Source organism: Saccostrea cucullata, unplaced genomic scaffold, assembly GCF_032062105.1.
Source record: "Saccostrea cucullata isolate Sc308-1 unplaced genomic scaffold, CSIRO_AGI_Scuc_v1 ctg6088, whole genome shotgun sequence".
Lineage (NCBI taxonomy): Eukaryota > Metazoa > Mollusca > Bivalvia > Ostreida > Ostreidae > Saccostrea > Saccostrea cuccullata.
In genome coordinates, this window is record NW_026927562.1 from 10257 (window position 1) to 23768 (window position 13512).

At 35.6% G+C, this 13512-nt stretch overlaps 1 long non-coding RNA gene across 2 annotated transcripts; it reads right to left on the reverse strand.

Moving 5' to 3' along the window:
- Positions 1-248: 248 nt before the first annotated feature.
- Positions 249-2407, reverse strand: LOC134274777 (uncharacterized). Of its 2 annotated transcripts, XR_009993719.1 has the most exons (3): positions 2296-2407; positions 2049-2133; positions 249-594 (listed from the first exon to the last, which is right to left on the reverse strand). It is a non-coding gene; the product is annotated as an uncharacterized LOC134274777 (long non-coding RNA). The 2 variants fall into 2 exon arrangements; XR_009993718.1 differs by lacking the exon at positions 2296-2407 and having other exon boundaries at positions 2049-2145.
- Positions 2408-13512: the final 11105 nt, after the last annotated feature.

A 13512-nucleotide genomic window follows, 5' to 3' on the forward strand; every position in this document is an offset into this window, starting at 1 on the left:
AAGCTCAAAAGTCCATAAAACAATACAAAATAGGAGCAGAGCAAACATGGACCTCCAAAACATCAGAGTTGGTATCAGGTACAATGGAGGAGTGAGCATAACCTGCCGACCAGTTACACCCGCCGTGTGCTCCTTGTCATGATCGGGAAATAACAGAAAAAACTGTCCTGAATTCGGTGTGTTAATAATGACATACACAGAGAATGAAAGATGTCAGTCATTTAAAAGAAAAACATACGTGCAAGTAATTACAAGAAAACAAGAATGACTTTATTTCGAGATGGATTTAACAGATATAACCATTGCAACAGTTCATATATCTAGAATTATATGCTTGAGTTCCACAGCAACTTGTGCCCCGTCTTCGTGAATTTACGACCCCGTTGCAGCAAACAGCATAATAAGGGCTGTATGCTCTATTTCCACAACAACTTGCACCCCTGCTATTTCTAGTGACAAATCCGTTGCAGCAAGTATCAAAATCTGAGTTATATGCCATAGTTCCACAGCAATCCTTACCCCACGCTCGCCTATTTAACACCCCGTTGCAGCAAACACCAAACATTTTATTGTAATACTGGTTTCCACAAACATCTGTAAAGAAATAAAAACATGAATTAAGATAAGGAACAGTATTCAAGTTCAAAAATCCATTAAACAATAAAACAAACGAACTATTCATAACATATATAGGCACATCTCTGCAGTTGATATTATGACTTCATCCAGGCGTAAACATTGCAATTTATATGACATCATTATGCCTTTAAAAAGTCGGAATATATGCAATAGGCTTTATTAATACATTTACCGATTAAATTTTGGTTAATTAGGTGACCGTTCTTATATATAGTCAATGCAAGGGTTTTTTGCAGATTAAACATAAGATAAAGTAATGGAGGCGTTTTCTTGGAAAGAGCGATGGAAAATTTGGTTGGTTTAAAATCATTTTCATCAGCAGTCTCGTTTAAAGTCATTATTTCACAAGTTCTATGGTTGATACAATGACCTTGTCAGCAAATACAATTTATCATTGAGTCAAATGCTGACTGACGTTTTTAATTTCATACTAATTGTTAGTCCATTATTTATACACTGAATAAACAACGGATTTTCCCGTTATTTTCAAATCATGACAAGGAGCTTGCGGCGGAGGTGACCGGTTGGCAGGGGAAGCTCACTTCTCCATGGCACCTGATCCCACCTCTCATGTATTGCAGGTCCGTCGTTTGCTCTCTTCCAATTTGGTTTTGTTAAATGGACTTCTGAGTTTGAATAATGTTCGATATCCCCATATGTTTCATTACTGTGGGCCGACCAGGATGAAGTTCTTAGTAGTTACAGATTCTAGATCATATTTCATTACTGTGCTGGGTACTTATTGTATAGATATATTGTTCTAACATTTATAAAATTATGATATGTCTCCAGCTTATATTCATCATAAATGTTTTCTCAAGGTAGAAATGTATATTAATTATGAAAAAATAATTCTCAAAAGTCCTCGTACATACATATTTTAAATTACTTAGTATATATATAGGGGGATATTCAAGTCTAAAAACCATTGAAACAATACAATTCATGAGCAAAGCAAATACGGACCTCTAAAACATACTTTTCAATCAAAATCTCAGGAAAAAAAGAAGAGTACTGTAGATCACTAAATTTTCGCGACACCTTTTTTTTCGCGAGATAGTCATTGACTCTTGATTAGCGAGACAAAATTTTCACGAATTGTGGTTAATACCCTATATAATCTTTAGAAATGTTATTATACGCGAGAATTAAATTTTGCGCGAGCACACTATCTCGCGTAATTACGCGAAAATAAAGTTTTCGCGAATAAAAAGGGATTTACAGTATATGATTGTAAACATTATAACACTACTTTTTTGTAATTGAAAAAGGCTCATTGGAAGATTCTGAGCAGTTTTTGCATACTTTCTGGTTTTCTGTAACAAATAGAGCATACGTTTTAAAGATAATAGAAGTTTTAAAATTAAGATATGATGATTATCAAATGAAAAGTTAACAAAATAACTAACCTTGTCCAAAAACCAAGTTTGTAGCCTGAAGGCAAAGAAATGACACGAACACCAAGTACAGCATCATCAAAGAGTGTCTTTAATTCTGTGAAATGGATGGATACAATAAAACTTTTTCAAATGTATTTTATTCCTAAAATTGATTTATACTTTATATATAAGACTGACTATCAAATCCTTCTATCATCAACACATCAGACATTCAGAATTTACTACCAACGACAACATATGTGTAAATAAATCCTACCTTTTTTTCTTGTAAGGTATGTTTCCTTTAGAAAAGGAAACTAAATCACCTTTTATATACCGCTGTTAGTGGAATTAGATTAAGTGAATTACTTCTGTGGTATTGTTCCTGTTTTGTGTGTGTGTGCATAATTATTCAAATTGAGGGCCAATCAATCAAAGACCGGAATCGTTTTTTTACCATCGCTTTAAACTTCGCTTCACTGAACATCAAATGTAAAACATTAAATATAAACATGTAATTTTTCTATTTCCACAAGCAGAATATAAAACCAGACAGGCCATTTTTAAAGTGGGTCATAATAATTATTATAAATTTTCATACTTCATGTTCATGTTGTTTCAGCACTCAGTAGTCCAAACTAGAGGAGTCGATTAAATTAAGTTAGTAAAATTTATCATTATAACATATAATATCATTTCAATACTCACTAGTTAAAAGTAGACAGGTCATTATTAAAGTGGGTCTTCATGATTATAACCATTATTATAAAAGTAGGTCATAAGAATCCTCACTCTGACTTCAGCACTGTACAGTAACTGCGTAGGTCCTGTCATTGTTATCCCTATCTATCACAATCAATCGACGATTAAAAGGAATGCCATCTTCATCATTATCACTTTCATCCACTAGATAACACTTGGCAGTTAGAACTTGATATTTTTTTTTACCATCGTCATCATTGCTGTTTTTTCAATACAAACAAGGGCAGTTAAAATAGATATCTCCAATACAGTACTGGAAGAAAAATAAAGAATACACGGTCATCCACATCTTTATTCTGTGGTTATCACATTTAATATTTTTAAAAATCCAACACTCTCGACATATCAATTTTTTTTGTGAAGATGGTAAAGCTACTAAAGTAAATTCATATATAAAACTGTATGTGTTAAAGAAAATCACCCGTTTTTTTTCGTTGGGTAAATATGAAAATGGTGCAAAAACCGAAAGATGATCAATTGCAAAAAATCTAAAACTACACAAATCTGTGAGGTTATCATATGGCTTTGCGTGGACCCCTGGGAATTCCAGAGGTGGGATCAGGTGCCCAGGAGTACTTTATATCTCTTGTCGACCGGTTATGTCAGCTATAGGCCCTATGTATTGATCAGGTAGAGACAACTTTGCATTTATAGTCAAAATCAGCATCAAATCAATAACAAAGCCTAACAATTAGTACCAAACAAGTTAGCCAATCACAACCCGTGAGGTTCTAATCACTATCATGTTCATTATAACGACTATACAATTGACGAAATACTTACTTTTAACAAGGTTGTTGAAATCCATGTACATTAAGAAGGATATGGAAATAACGAACAGTATTCAATCTCAACGTCCATTAAACAAATATACAAAATAAGAGCAGAGCAAACACGGACCTCCGAAACATCAGAGGTGGGATCAGGTGCCATGGAGGAGTGAGCATCCCCTGCCGACCGGTCACACCCGCCGTGTGCTCGTTGTCATAATCAGGAAATAACGGAAAAAATCCGTGGTCAATTCAGTGTATAAATAATGGACTAACAATTGGTATGAAAAACGTCCGTCAGCATTTCATTCAATGATAAATTGTATTTGTTGACAAGGTCATTGTATCGACCATAGAATTTACGAAATGATGACTTCAAACGAGACTGTTGATATTCTTGTTTCATCAACTTGCTTGTCAATAATTTACCTCGTTTAAGAAATTGTTCATACGTAGAGCATGCTCTTGCGTATCGAATCAACTGAGATATAAATACTCCGTATGCAGGTGATGAAGGTATATTGCTGCATAAGTAAGGGAAGTTGACGATAGAAAAGTTAAAGTCATCACGTTTATCATATAGCTTGGTTGTTAGATTACCATTAGTGTCTTTTTCAAGTAAAATATCCAAGTATGAAGCAGAAGTGTCGGACTCTGTGGTATCTTTTATCTCAAGCTCACCAGGATATATCGTGTCGACGTAGGAATGGAAATTATCATTATTAATTGACAATACGTCGTCGATATATCTAAATGTCGAGTTGAAGGCCACAGCAAGTGTTTTCTTCTTTTCACGTAAAAGATTTTGCATAAATTCTGCTTCATATGAATATAAAAATAAGTCTGCTAATAACGGAGCGCAATTTGTACCCATGGGAATTCCAATAGATTGTTGGAATACCTGGTCTCCAAAAACCACATAGATATTGTCAATCAGAAACTCAAGCATTTTCTTGATGTCAACTTCAGAGTACTTATGTGTGCAATCAGAATCTGTTTTAACAAAATAATTTTTCAAATGACCAATGACGAGGTAAGTAAACTTACGTGTTCCATTTTTGTTGAAGAAGCAGCTGTCAATGATATCAAAAAGCCTGGATTTTAATTTGTCGTGGGGAATTGTTGTGTATAAAGTTGAAAAGTCGTAAGTTTTTATGCTGTTGATTTTTGTAAAGTCTTGTGATTTCAAATTGTCCAAAAGTTCTTTAGAATTTTTAAGTATCCACATCTGATTTACACCACTTCTTGAATATATAGTTGTACAGTACTCTTGAAGTTTTTCCTTCACTACAGTCAATATTTTAGTGAGAAGTAACGAAAGAGGCTTGGTTGAACATTTACTGGAACCTGCAATGTATCTTTGTTTGTAAGGATTCTTATGAAGTTTCGGAATCCAATATGTATAAGGTAGTTCAAATTCATTTTGGCTCTGTGGAATATTAAAAGTATTCAAAACTGACAGGTGATTTTGAAGAATTTCTTCCTTAGAAAGAGAAGTATATGTATAAGTAGGATTACCACTTGTAGAATTAAATCCAAGTTCTTCTAGAATGCAATTTATATAATGAGCCTTACAAACGAAGACAATGTTGTTACCTGCTTTGTCGGCAGGAACCAGTACGTACTGATCGTGTAATCTATCTAATTCTTTTTTCACTTCTGGTTTATTGAACACAGAAGGATAGATGGTTTTCATTTTGCCCCTCAATCTTTTAATACGTGACTTTAACATGGATCTGATACATTTAATCCATTCTGACAAGGTGTCAATGTCTTCTTTTTCATATCTAGCCCATCGTCTGGCGTAATTTTCAACGGAATCCATAATATTTATGAAATTCCGACGCCAGTTGATGGATCCGGGGTTCCCTATATTTAGGACCTTTTAACTTATCAACTTATCTGTCAGGAGCTGTCTTTAAGATGATAAACTCAAATGTCCATTTAAACGATTGCAATGAGGGAGTAGAGCAAACAACTCAACTATTGACTTACCGATAGATAGTATTTGCCAAGGTCATTGTACCAACCATTATCGTTAACAACTTTAATCATCATCAACTTTGTAAACAATCACTTGCTTTAGAAAAATGCTATTGCATTTCGAATTAATCTGTGAGATATCAACTTCATATACAGGTAATTTGATAGATTGCTACATAAATAAGAAAAGCTAATAATACAAAAGCTGAAATATTCTCTTTTATAAGAAAGTTTGATGCAAAATTGCTATTTATGTCTTTCTTCTGTTATAAGGATCATATATGAAACAGATATACATTTATCATATCATGTGGTTTCTTTTATATCAAGGGATACAATAAATAAATGGAATGAAATGTATGGAGATATTGATCAGTATTCAAGCTCAAAAGTCCATACAACAATACAAAATAGGAGCAGAGCAAACGCAGACCTCCAAAACATTAGATATGGAATCAGGTGCCATGGAGGATTGAGCATCCCCTGCCGACCGGTTTCATCTGCTATGTGTTCATTATCGTGATCGAGAAATTACAGAAATATCCGTCGTCAATTCATTGTGTAAATAATGGACAGACAAGAATGAAAGGAATGAATATTTATAGTTGATAAAGTACCGTCAAGATATCTGATTGGTTAAATGAAAGCCCCGCAAAATACATCTTTTTATAGCGAAGATTTTAAATAGTTCTCCTTTATATAATAAAAAAACCTACAAATAAAGGTACCGATTGAAATACCAAACTAGATGCTGTCATGAGACAGTAATACCCGCACTAAGGTGTTTGCCTCTAAATACACGCTCCTACATATTGGGCGGCTTTCCAAAGAAATAGTCAAAACAATTCTATAATTTTAATGTATTCATCAAATTGAGTATGAAATTCTCAGACCCTGTTACCTATAACTCAGAACCTCTTATATTTATTTTATACATGTTTAATTCATTATATACCAGTCTGAATTTTATTAATGATGTAAATTCATGCACGGATCTGTCGGGGGGGGGGGGGGGGGTCTGAACCCCCCCCCCTGGAATTTACAAGGTTAAGAAATGTATATACTAAAACAAGGAAAAAGTTACAATGGACCCCCCTTGGAAAATGCGGATCCCCACCCTGGTAAACACGAATATGTGTAAAATAAGTATGAAAAGTTAAACATTTGCGGCAATAGAAGTCACCACTACTCCCACCCCACCCCCTACGATATAGGTTTTTGACGTTTGGGTGAGATTTACTTTAGGTTTTTTTTTTTTGATTGTCAATTTCTGGGATAGGATTTTTTTTTTGACTGAGGTGGACCTCCCCGGAAAAAATTTCTGGATCCGCGTCTGAAATTAGATTTTGATATATGTTTTGCTCATAATAGGACCTTTTTAAATTTACTAACCACCCCCCCCCCCCCTCCCCCTCGACACCACAATCACACAGCACATACTTTTTGGAATAGGCTAGAAAAGGTTTGTTAAAATTTAATATCGTTTGTTATGAATTAATTTAAAATTTGTTCTTGTACTATACATATGAACATGTAAATTTCTACATCACATCACGTTGCGTCACCCATTATCATATTTATAGATTAAACACCATTTGGCACACCTCGGCCGATTCCCACTTCATCTGATAAGGTGATGGAATCGACGAAGGTTCGCCAAAATGGCACATGGTTGCAGTCTGGTGTGCATTGGATTAATTCATTTTGAGTTATAATTGGATTTATATTTCATGAAGTTGAGACACAGGGAGTTGGTAAGTAGAAGTTTTAGTATAGTGAGGGGTAAAATACACCCAAACTATTAGGTTAAAATTTAAAAAGGGTGAAAGATCATCGCATGCCACACTAGACGAATTTCATATTGTGAAGTTATCTCCCGTTGTCGATGTGACATTCAGTTACTGCCAATACTGGTGCGGATCCAGAATTTTTTTCGGGAGTAGGGAGGGGGGGTTCACATCTCAGTCAAAAAATTCCAGCCCAGAATTTCGTGACAAGCAGGAGAAAAAAATGAAAACAAATAAACAAATAAAAAAACAATGATAGTGAGGTCAATGTTTTCTAAGTTTATAGGGAGAGGATGTCAAGAGTCATTTTTTACTTGCTACAGTATATAGTCTTGTTTAAATAACAAAGCAAATGCCAGATGGGGGGGGGGGGGGGGGGGATGGGGGGATTCCAATCTTCCTACCAACTTCCTGTCCCTGAAATAACAATGTATTTTGTTATTCCAGTTAAATAGTATATTTTTTTCCATTTGACTAATTATTATACATATTTTGTTTCTTGTGTTTAAAGTATGTCTGTCTATAAGTCTGCAGAAATTAAATCCTAGCTAGCTTGCCCATAAGTTTTAAGTGGGATGGGCTATACAAATAGCTTCCACATTTTATAGGTTTATTTCTTGTGACAATTTAATAAGACCTTTTATTTGGGTACCAATAATTTTTACCTCTGATCACTTGACATTGGATACACATTTTTACAAGAAAAATACCAAACTTTAAACTCTGCCTAAATTTTGATCAATAGGTGCTAGGGCTTTCATATCATGACATATTGTATTCATTGTGAACTGTCAACAGGTATAAATATGTTTGACCTTGACCCTAGAGTTTGAACCACTTAAACAAAAAAATTAACCTTGGCAATTAACTTTTGAACAGGAATTACTAGGGATTTCTTTATTTCACATATGCATTCCTTGTGACAAGACATTCTTCTGATACTAACAATTTGAACCCTTTGACCTTGACCTTTGATTTTGACATATATTTGAGAAACTTCAACCTTCGCCATAGGCTTCCATACTGGGACATCAGTGTTTCACAAACACATCTTATCTTCATTATTATTTGGTGGTGTCTCCATATGAGGGAAGATGTATTCACAACAAACAAACAAATCACTAAAGAAAATATAAAACATGAATATGTTGGTCATGCATGTCTCTGCAGGAAAAAAACAGCTTTTCAAATACTCCAACCATATTGTAACCCTTTCAAAACACTCATTTGAGCTTTTTTTGTTTCCTTAGCATATAATGTCTGTCGTGACGTGTTGTCTATCTGTTTGTCTGAAAACTTTTTACATTTTTAACTTCTCTAGAACCACTGGGCCAATTTTACCCAATTCATATAGAAATATGTACATTTGTATGTCAGACTCAGTCCATATGTCTCAATAAATTTAACCTTGGTTATCACGGTCATATCTACTGAATGAGAAGAGACATTCATATTAAACTTATGTATTAGTATATTTACCTGTGAGAATGGCATTTTTTTTTTTACATGTGACCTAGAAGTTTGACCAACTTGCAAAAAAATTAAATTGTTATAAATTCATCATTTTGAAAGAGAAAAGTTAGGGCATTCATATCATAATGCATGTATATTATTACCTGTGATAAGACCTTTCCAAATGAATCATGACTTTTACACTGTGACCTTGACCTTGAAGCGATCAAGCCTAACCTACTTTTCAAAAATGGTGCATTTGCTTATAACTTTTGATTGAGATGAGATATGACTCTCACATTTGACATGTACATAAATTACTCATAAGAATTCAAGGTGTTTCCCAGCATGCGATGTTTTTTTATGCGCCCGAATTTTTTGGGGCGCATATTGTTTTTGTCCTGTCTGTTTGTCTGTTTGTCTGTTTATCTGTTTGTCTGTTGTCAACTTTAACCTTGGCCAAAACTTTTGAACCGTAAGAGATAGAGACTTCATATTTGGTGTGCATACTCCTCTAATAAAGTTCTTTCAAATGACATCAAGGTCAATGACCTTGTGACGTTGACTGTGACCTATATGCTAAAAATAGGTTTTTCAACTGTTTGTCATAACTTTTGAACCATAAGAAATAGAGACTTCATAATTAGTATGCATACTTCTCTAATAAAGTTCTTTCAAATGACATCAGGGTCAATGACTTTGTGACCTTGACTGTGACCTATATGCTAAAAATAGGTTTTTCAACTGTTTGTTATAACTTTTGAACCATAGGAGACAGGGACTTCATATTTTGTATGCATACTCCACTAAAAAGGTTCTTTCAAACAACACCAAGGTCAATGACCATGTGACCTTGACTGTGACCTTTATACTTAAAATAGCTTTTTCCACTTTTTGTCATAACCTTTGAACCATAGAAGATAGGGACTTCATATCTGGTATGCATACTGCACTAATTAAGTTTCTTCAAATGACATCAAGGTCAATGACCTTGTGACCTTGACTGTGACCTATATGCTAAAAATAGCTTTTTCCACTTTTTGCCATAATGTTTGAACCATTAGAGATAAGGACTTCATATTTAGTATGCATACTCCACTAATAAAGTTCTTTCAAACAACACCAAGGTCAATGACCATGTGAAGTTAACTGTGACCTTTATACTAAAATTAGCTTTTTCTACTTTTTGCCATAACTTTTGAACCATAGGAGATAGGGACTTCATATTTAGTATGCATACCCCACTAATTAAGTTCTTACAAATAACACCAAGGTCAATGACCTTGTGACCTTGACTGTGAACTATATGCTAAAAATAGCTTTTTCAAACTTTGTTGACACTGGGCGCATAGTGTTTCACAAACACATCTTGTTACCCCTTGACGTTGATGTTTTACATAATTTTCAAAATATTTAACTCTCCTAAAAGATGATTAGGCTTCTGAGTAACATTAAGGAAGACTTCAAGGAAGACAGGGCTTTTTGCACAAAAAACGTCATTTTTCAACCCACATTTGACCCCCCGGGGCAAAATCTAAATTCCAAAATCTTACTGCACATCTACATGACCCCACCAACCATCTCCCAAAAGATGATTCGGCTGCTGAGTAAAATGTAAGAGGAGTTCAGGGAAACAGGGCTCTTTGTATGAAAAACGTTATTTTTCGACCCCCATTTGATCCCCCGGGGCAAAATCAAAATTCCGAAACCTTACTGCACATCTACATGACACCACCAATCATCCCCCAAAAGGTGATTTGACTGCTGAGTAAAATGTAGAAGGAGTTCAGGGAAGACGGGACTTTTTGCACAAAAAACGTCATTTTTCGACCCCCATTTGACCCCCCGGGGCAAAATCAAAATTCCGAAACCTTACTGCACATCTACATGTCACCACTAATCATCCCACAAAAGATGATTAGGCTGCTAAGTAAAATGTAAGAGGAGTTCAGGGTATATGGGGCTTTTTACATAAAAAACGTCATTTTTCGACCCCCATTTGACCCCCCAGAGCAAAATTAAAATTCCGAAACCTTACTGCACATCTACATGACACCACCAACCATCCCCCAAAAGGTGATTTGGCTGCTGAGTAAAATGTAGAAGGAGTTCAGGGAAGACGGGACTTTTTGCACAAAAAATGTCATTTTTGGACCCCCATTTGACCCCCGGGGGCAAAATCAAAATTCTGAAACCTTACTGCACATCTACATGACACCCCCAACCATCTCCCAAAAGATGATTAGCCTACTGTGTAAAATGTAAGTGCAGTTCAGGGAAGACAGGGCTTTTTGCATAAAAAAACGTCATTTTTCGACCCCCATTTGATCCCCCGGGGCAAAATCAAAATTCCAAAACCTTACTGCACATCTACATGACACCCCCAACCATCTCCCAAAAGATGATTAGCCTACTGTGTAAAATGTAAGAGGAGTTCAGGGAAGACGGGGCTTTTTGCATAAAAAACATCATTTTTCGACCCCCATTTGACCCCCCGGGGCAAAATCAAAATTCCGAAACCTTACTGCACATCTACATGACACCACCAACCATCTCCCAAAAGATGAGTAGCCTACTGTGTAAAATGTAAGAGGAGTTCAGGGAAGACGGGGCTTTTTGCATAAAAAACGTCATTTTTCGACCCCCATTTGACCCCCCGGGGCAAAATCAAAATTCCGAAACCTTACTGCACATCTACATGACACCCCCAACCATCTCCCAAAAGATGAGTAGCCTACTGTGTAAAATGTAAGAGGAGTTCAGGGAAGACGGGGCTTTTTGCATAAAAAACGTCATTTTTCGACCCCCATTTGACCCCCCGGGGCAAAATCAAAATTCCGAAACCTTACTGCACATCTACAAACGAAGACAATGTTGTTACCTGCTTTGTCGGCAGGAACCAGTACGTACTGATCGTGTAATCTATCTAATTCTTTTTTCACTTCTGGTTTATTGAACACAGAAGGATAGATGGTTTTCATTTTGCCCCTCAATCTTTTAATACGTGACTTTAACATGGATCTGATACATTTAATCCATTCTGACAAGGTGTCAATGTCTTCTTTTTCATATCTAGCCCATCGTCTGGCGTAATTTTCAACAGAATCCATAATATTTATGAAATTCCGACGCCAGTTGAAGGATCGGGGTTCCCTATATTTAGGACCTTTTAACTTATCAACTTATCTGTCAGGAGCTGTCTTTAAGATGATAAACTCAAATGTCCATTTAAACGATTGCAATGAGGGAGTAGAGCAAACAACTCAACTATTGACTTACCGATAGATAGTATTTGCCAAGGTCATTGTACCAACCATTATCGTTAACAACTTTAATCATCATCAACTTTGTAAACAATCACTTGCTTTAGAAAAATGCTATTGCATTTCGAATTAATCTGTGAGATATCAACTTCATATACAGGTAATTTGATAGATTGCTACATAAATAAGAAAAGCTAATAATACAAAAGCTGAAATATTCTCTTTTATAAGAAAGTTTGATGCAAAATTGCTATTTATGTCTTTCTTCTGTTATAAGGATCATATATGAAACAGATATACATTTATCATATCATGTGGTTTCTTTTATATCAAGGGATACAATAAATAAATGCAATGAAATATATGGAGATATTGAACAGTATTCAAGCTCAAAAGTCCATACAACAATGACAAAATAGGAGCAGAGCAAACGCAGGACCTCCAAAACATTAGATATGGAATCAGGTGCCATGGAGGATTGAGCATCCCCTGCCGACCGGTTTCATCTGCTATGTGTTCATTATCGTGATCGAGAAATTACAGAAATATCCGTCGTCAATTCATTGTGTAAATAATGGACAGACAAGAATGAAAGGAATGAATATTTATAGTTGATAAAGTACCGTCAAGATATCTGATTGGTTAAATGAAAGCCTCGCAAAATACATCTTTTTATAGCGAAGATTTTAAATAGTTCTCCTTTATATAATAAAAAAACCTACAAATAAAGGTACCGATTGAAATACCAAACTAGATGCTGTCATGAGACAGTAATACCCGCACTAAGGTGTTTGCCTCTAAATACACGCTCCTACATATTGGGCGGCTTTCCAAAGAAATAGTCAAAACAATTCTATAATTTTAATGTATTCATCAAATTGAGTATGAAATTCTCAGACCCTGTTACCTATAACTCAGAACCTCTTATATTTATTTTATACATGTTTAATTCATTATATACCAGTCTGAATTTTATTAATGATGTAAATTCATGCACGGATCTGTCGGGGGGGGGGGGGGGGGGGGGGGGTCTGAACCCCCCCCCCCCCCCCCTGGAATTTACAAGGTTAAGAAATGTATATACTAAAACAAGGAAAAAGTTACAATGGACCCCCCTTGGAAAATGCGGATCCCCACCCTGGTAAACACGAATATGTGTAAAATAAGTATGAAAAGTTAAACATTTGCGGCAATAGAAGTCACCACTACTCCCACCCCACCCCCTACGATATAGGTTTTTGACGTTTGGGTGAGATTTACTTTAGGTTTTTTTTTTTGATTGTCAATTTCTGGGATAGGATTTTTTTTTTGACTGAGGTGGACCCCCCCCCCCCCCCCCCCCCCGGAAAAAATTTCTGGATCCGCGTCTGAAATTAGATTTTGATATATGTTTTGCTCATAATAGGACCTTTTTAAATTTACTAACCACCCCCCCCCCCTCCCCCTCGACACCACAATCACACAGCACATACTTTTT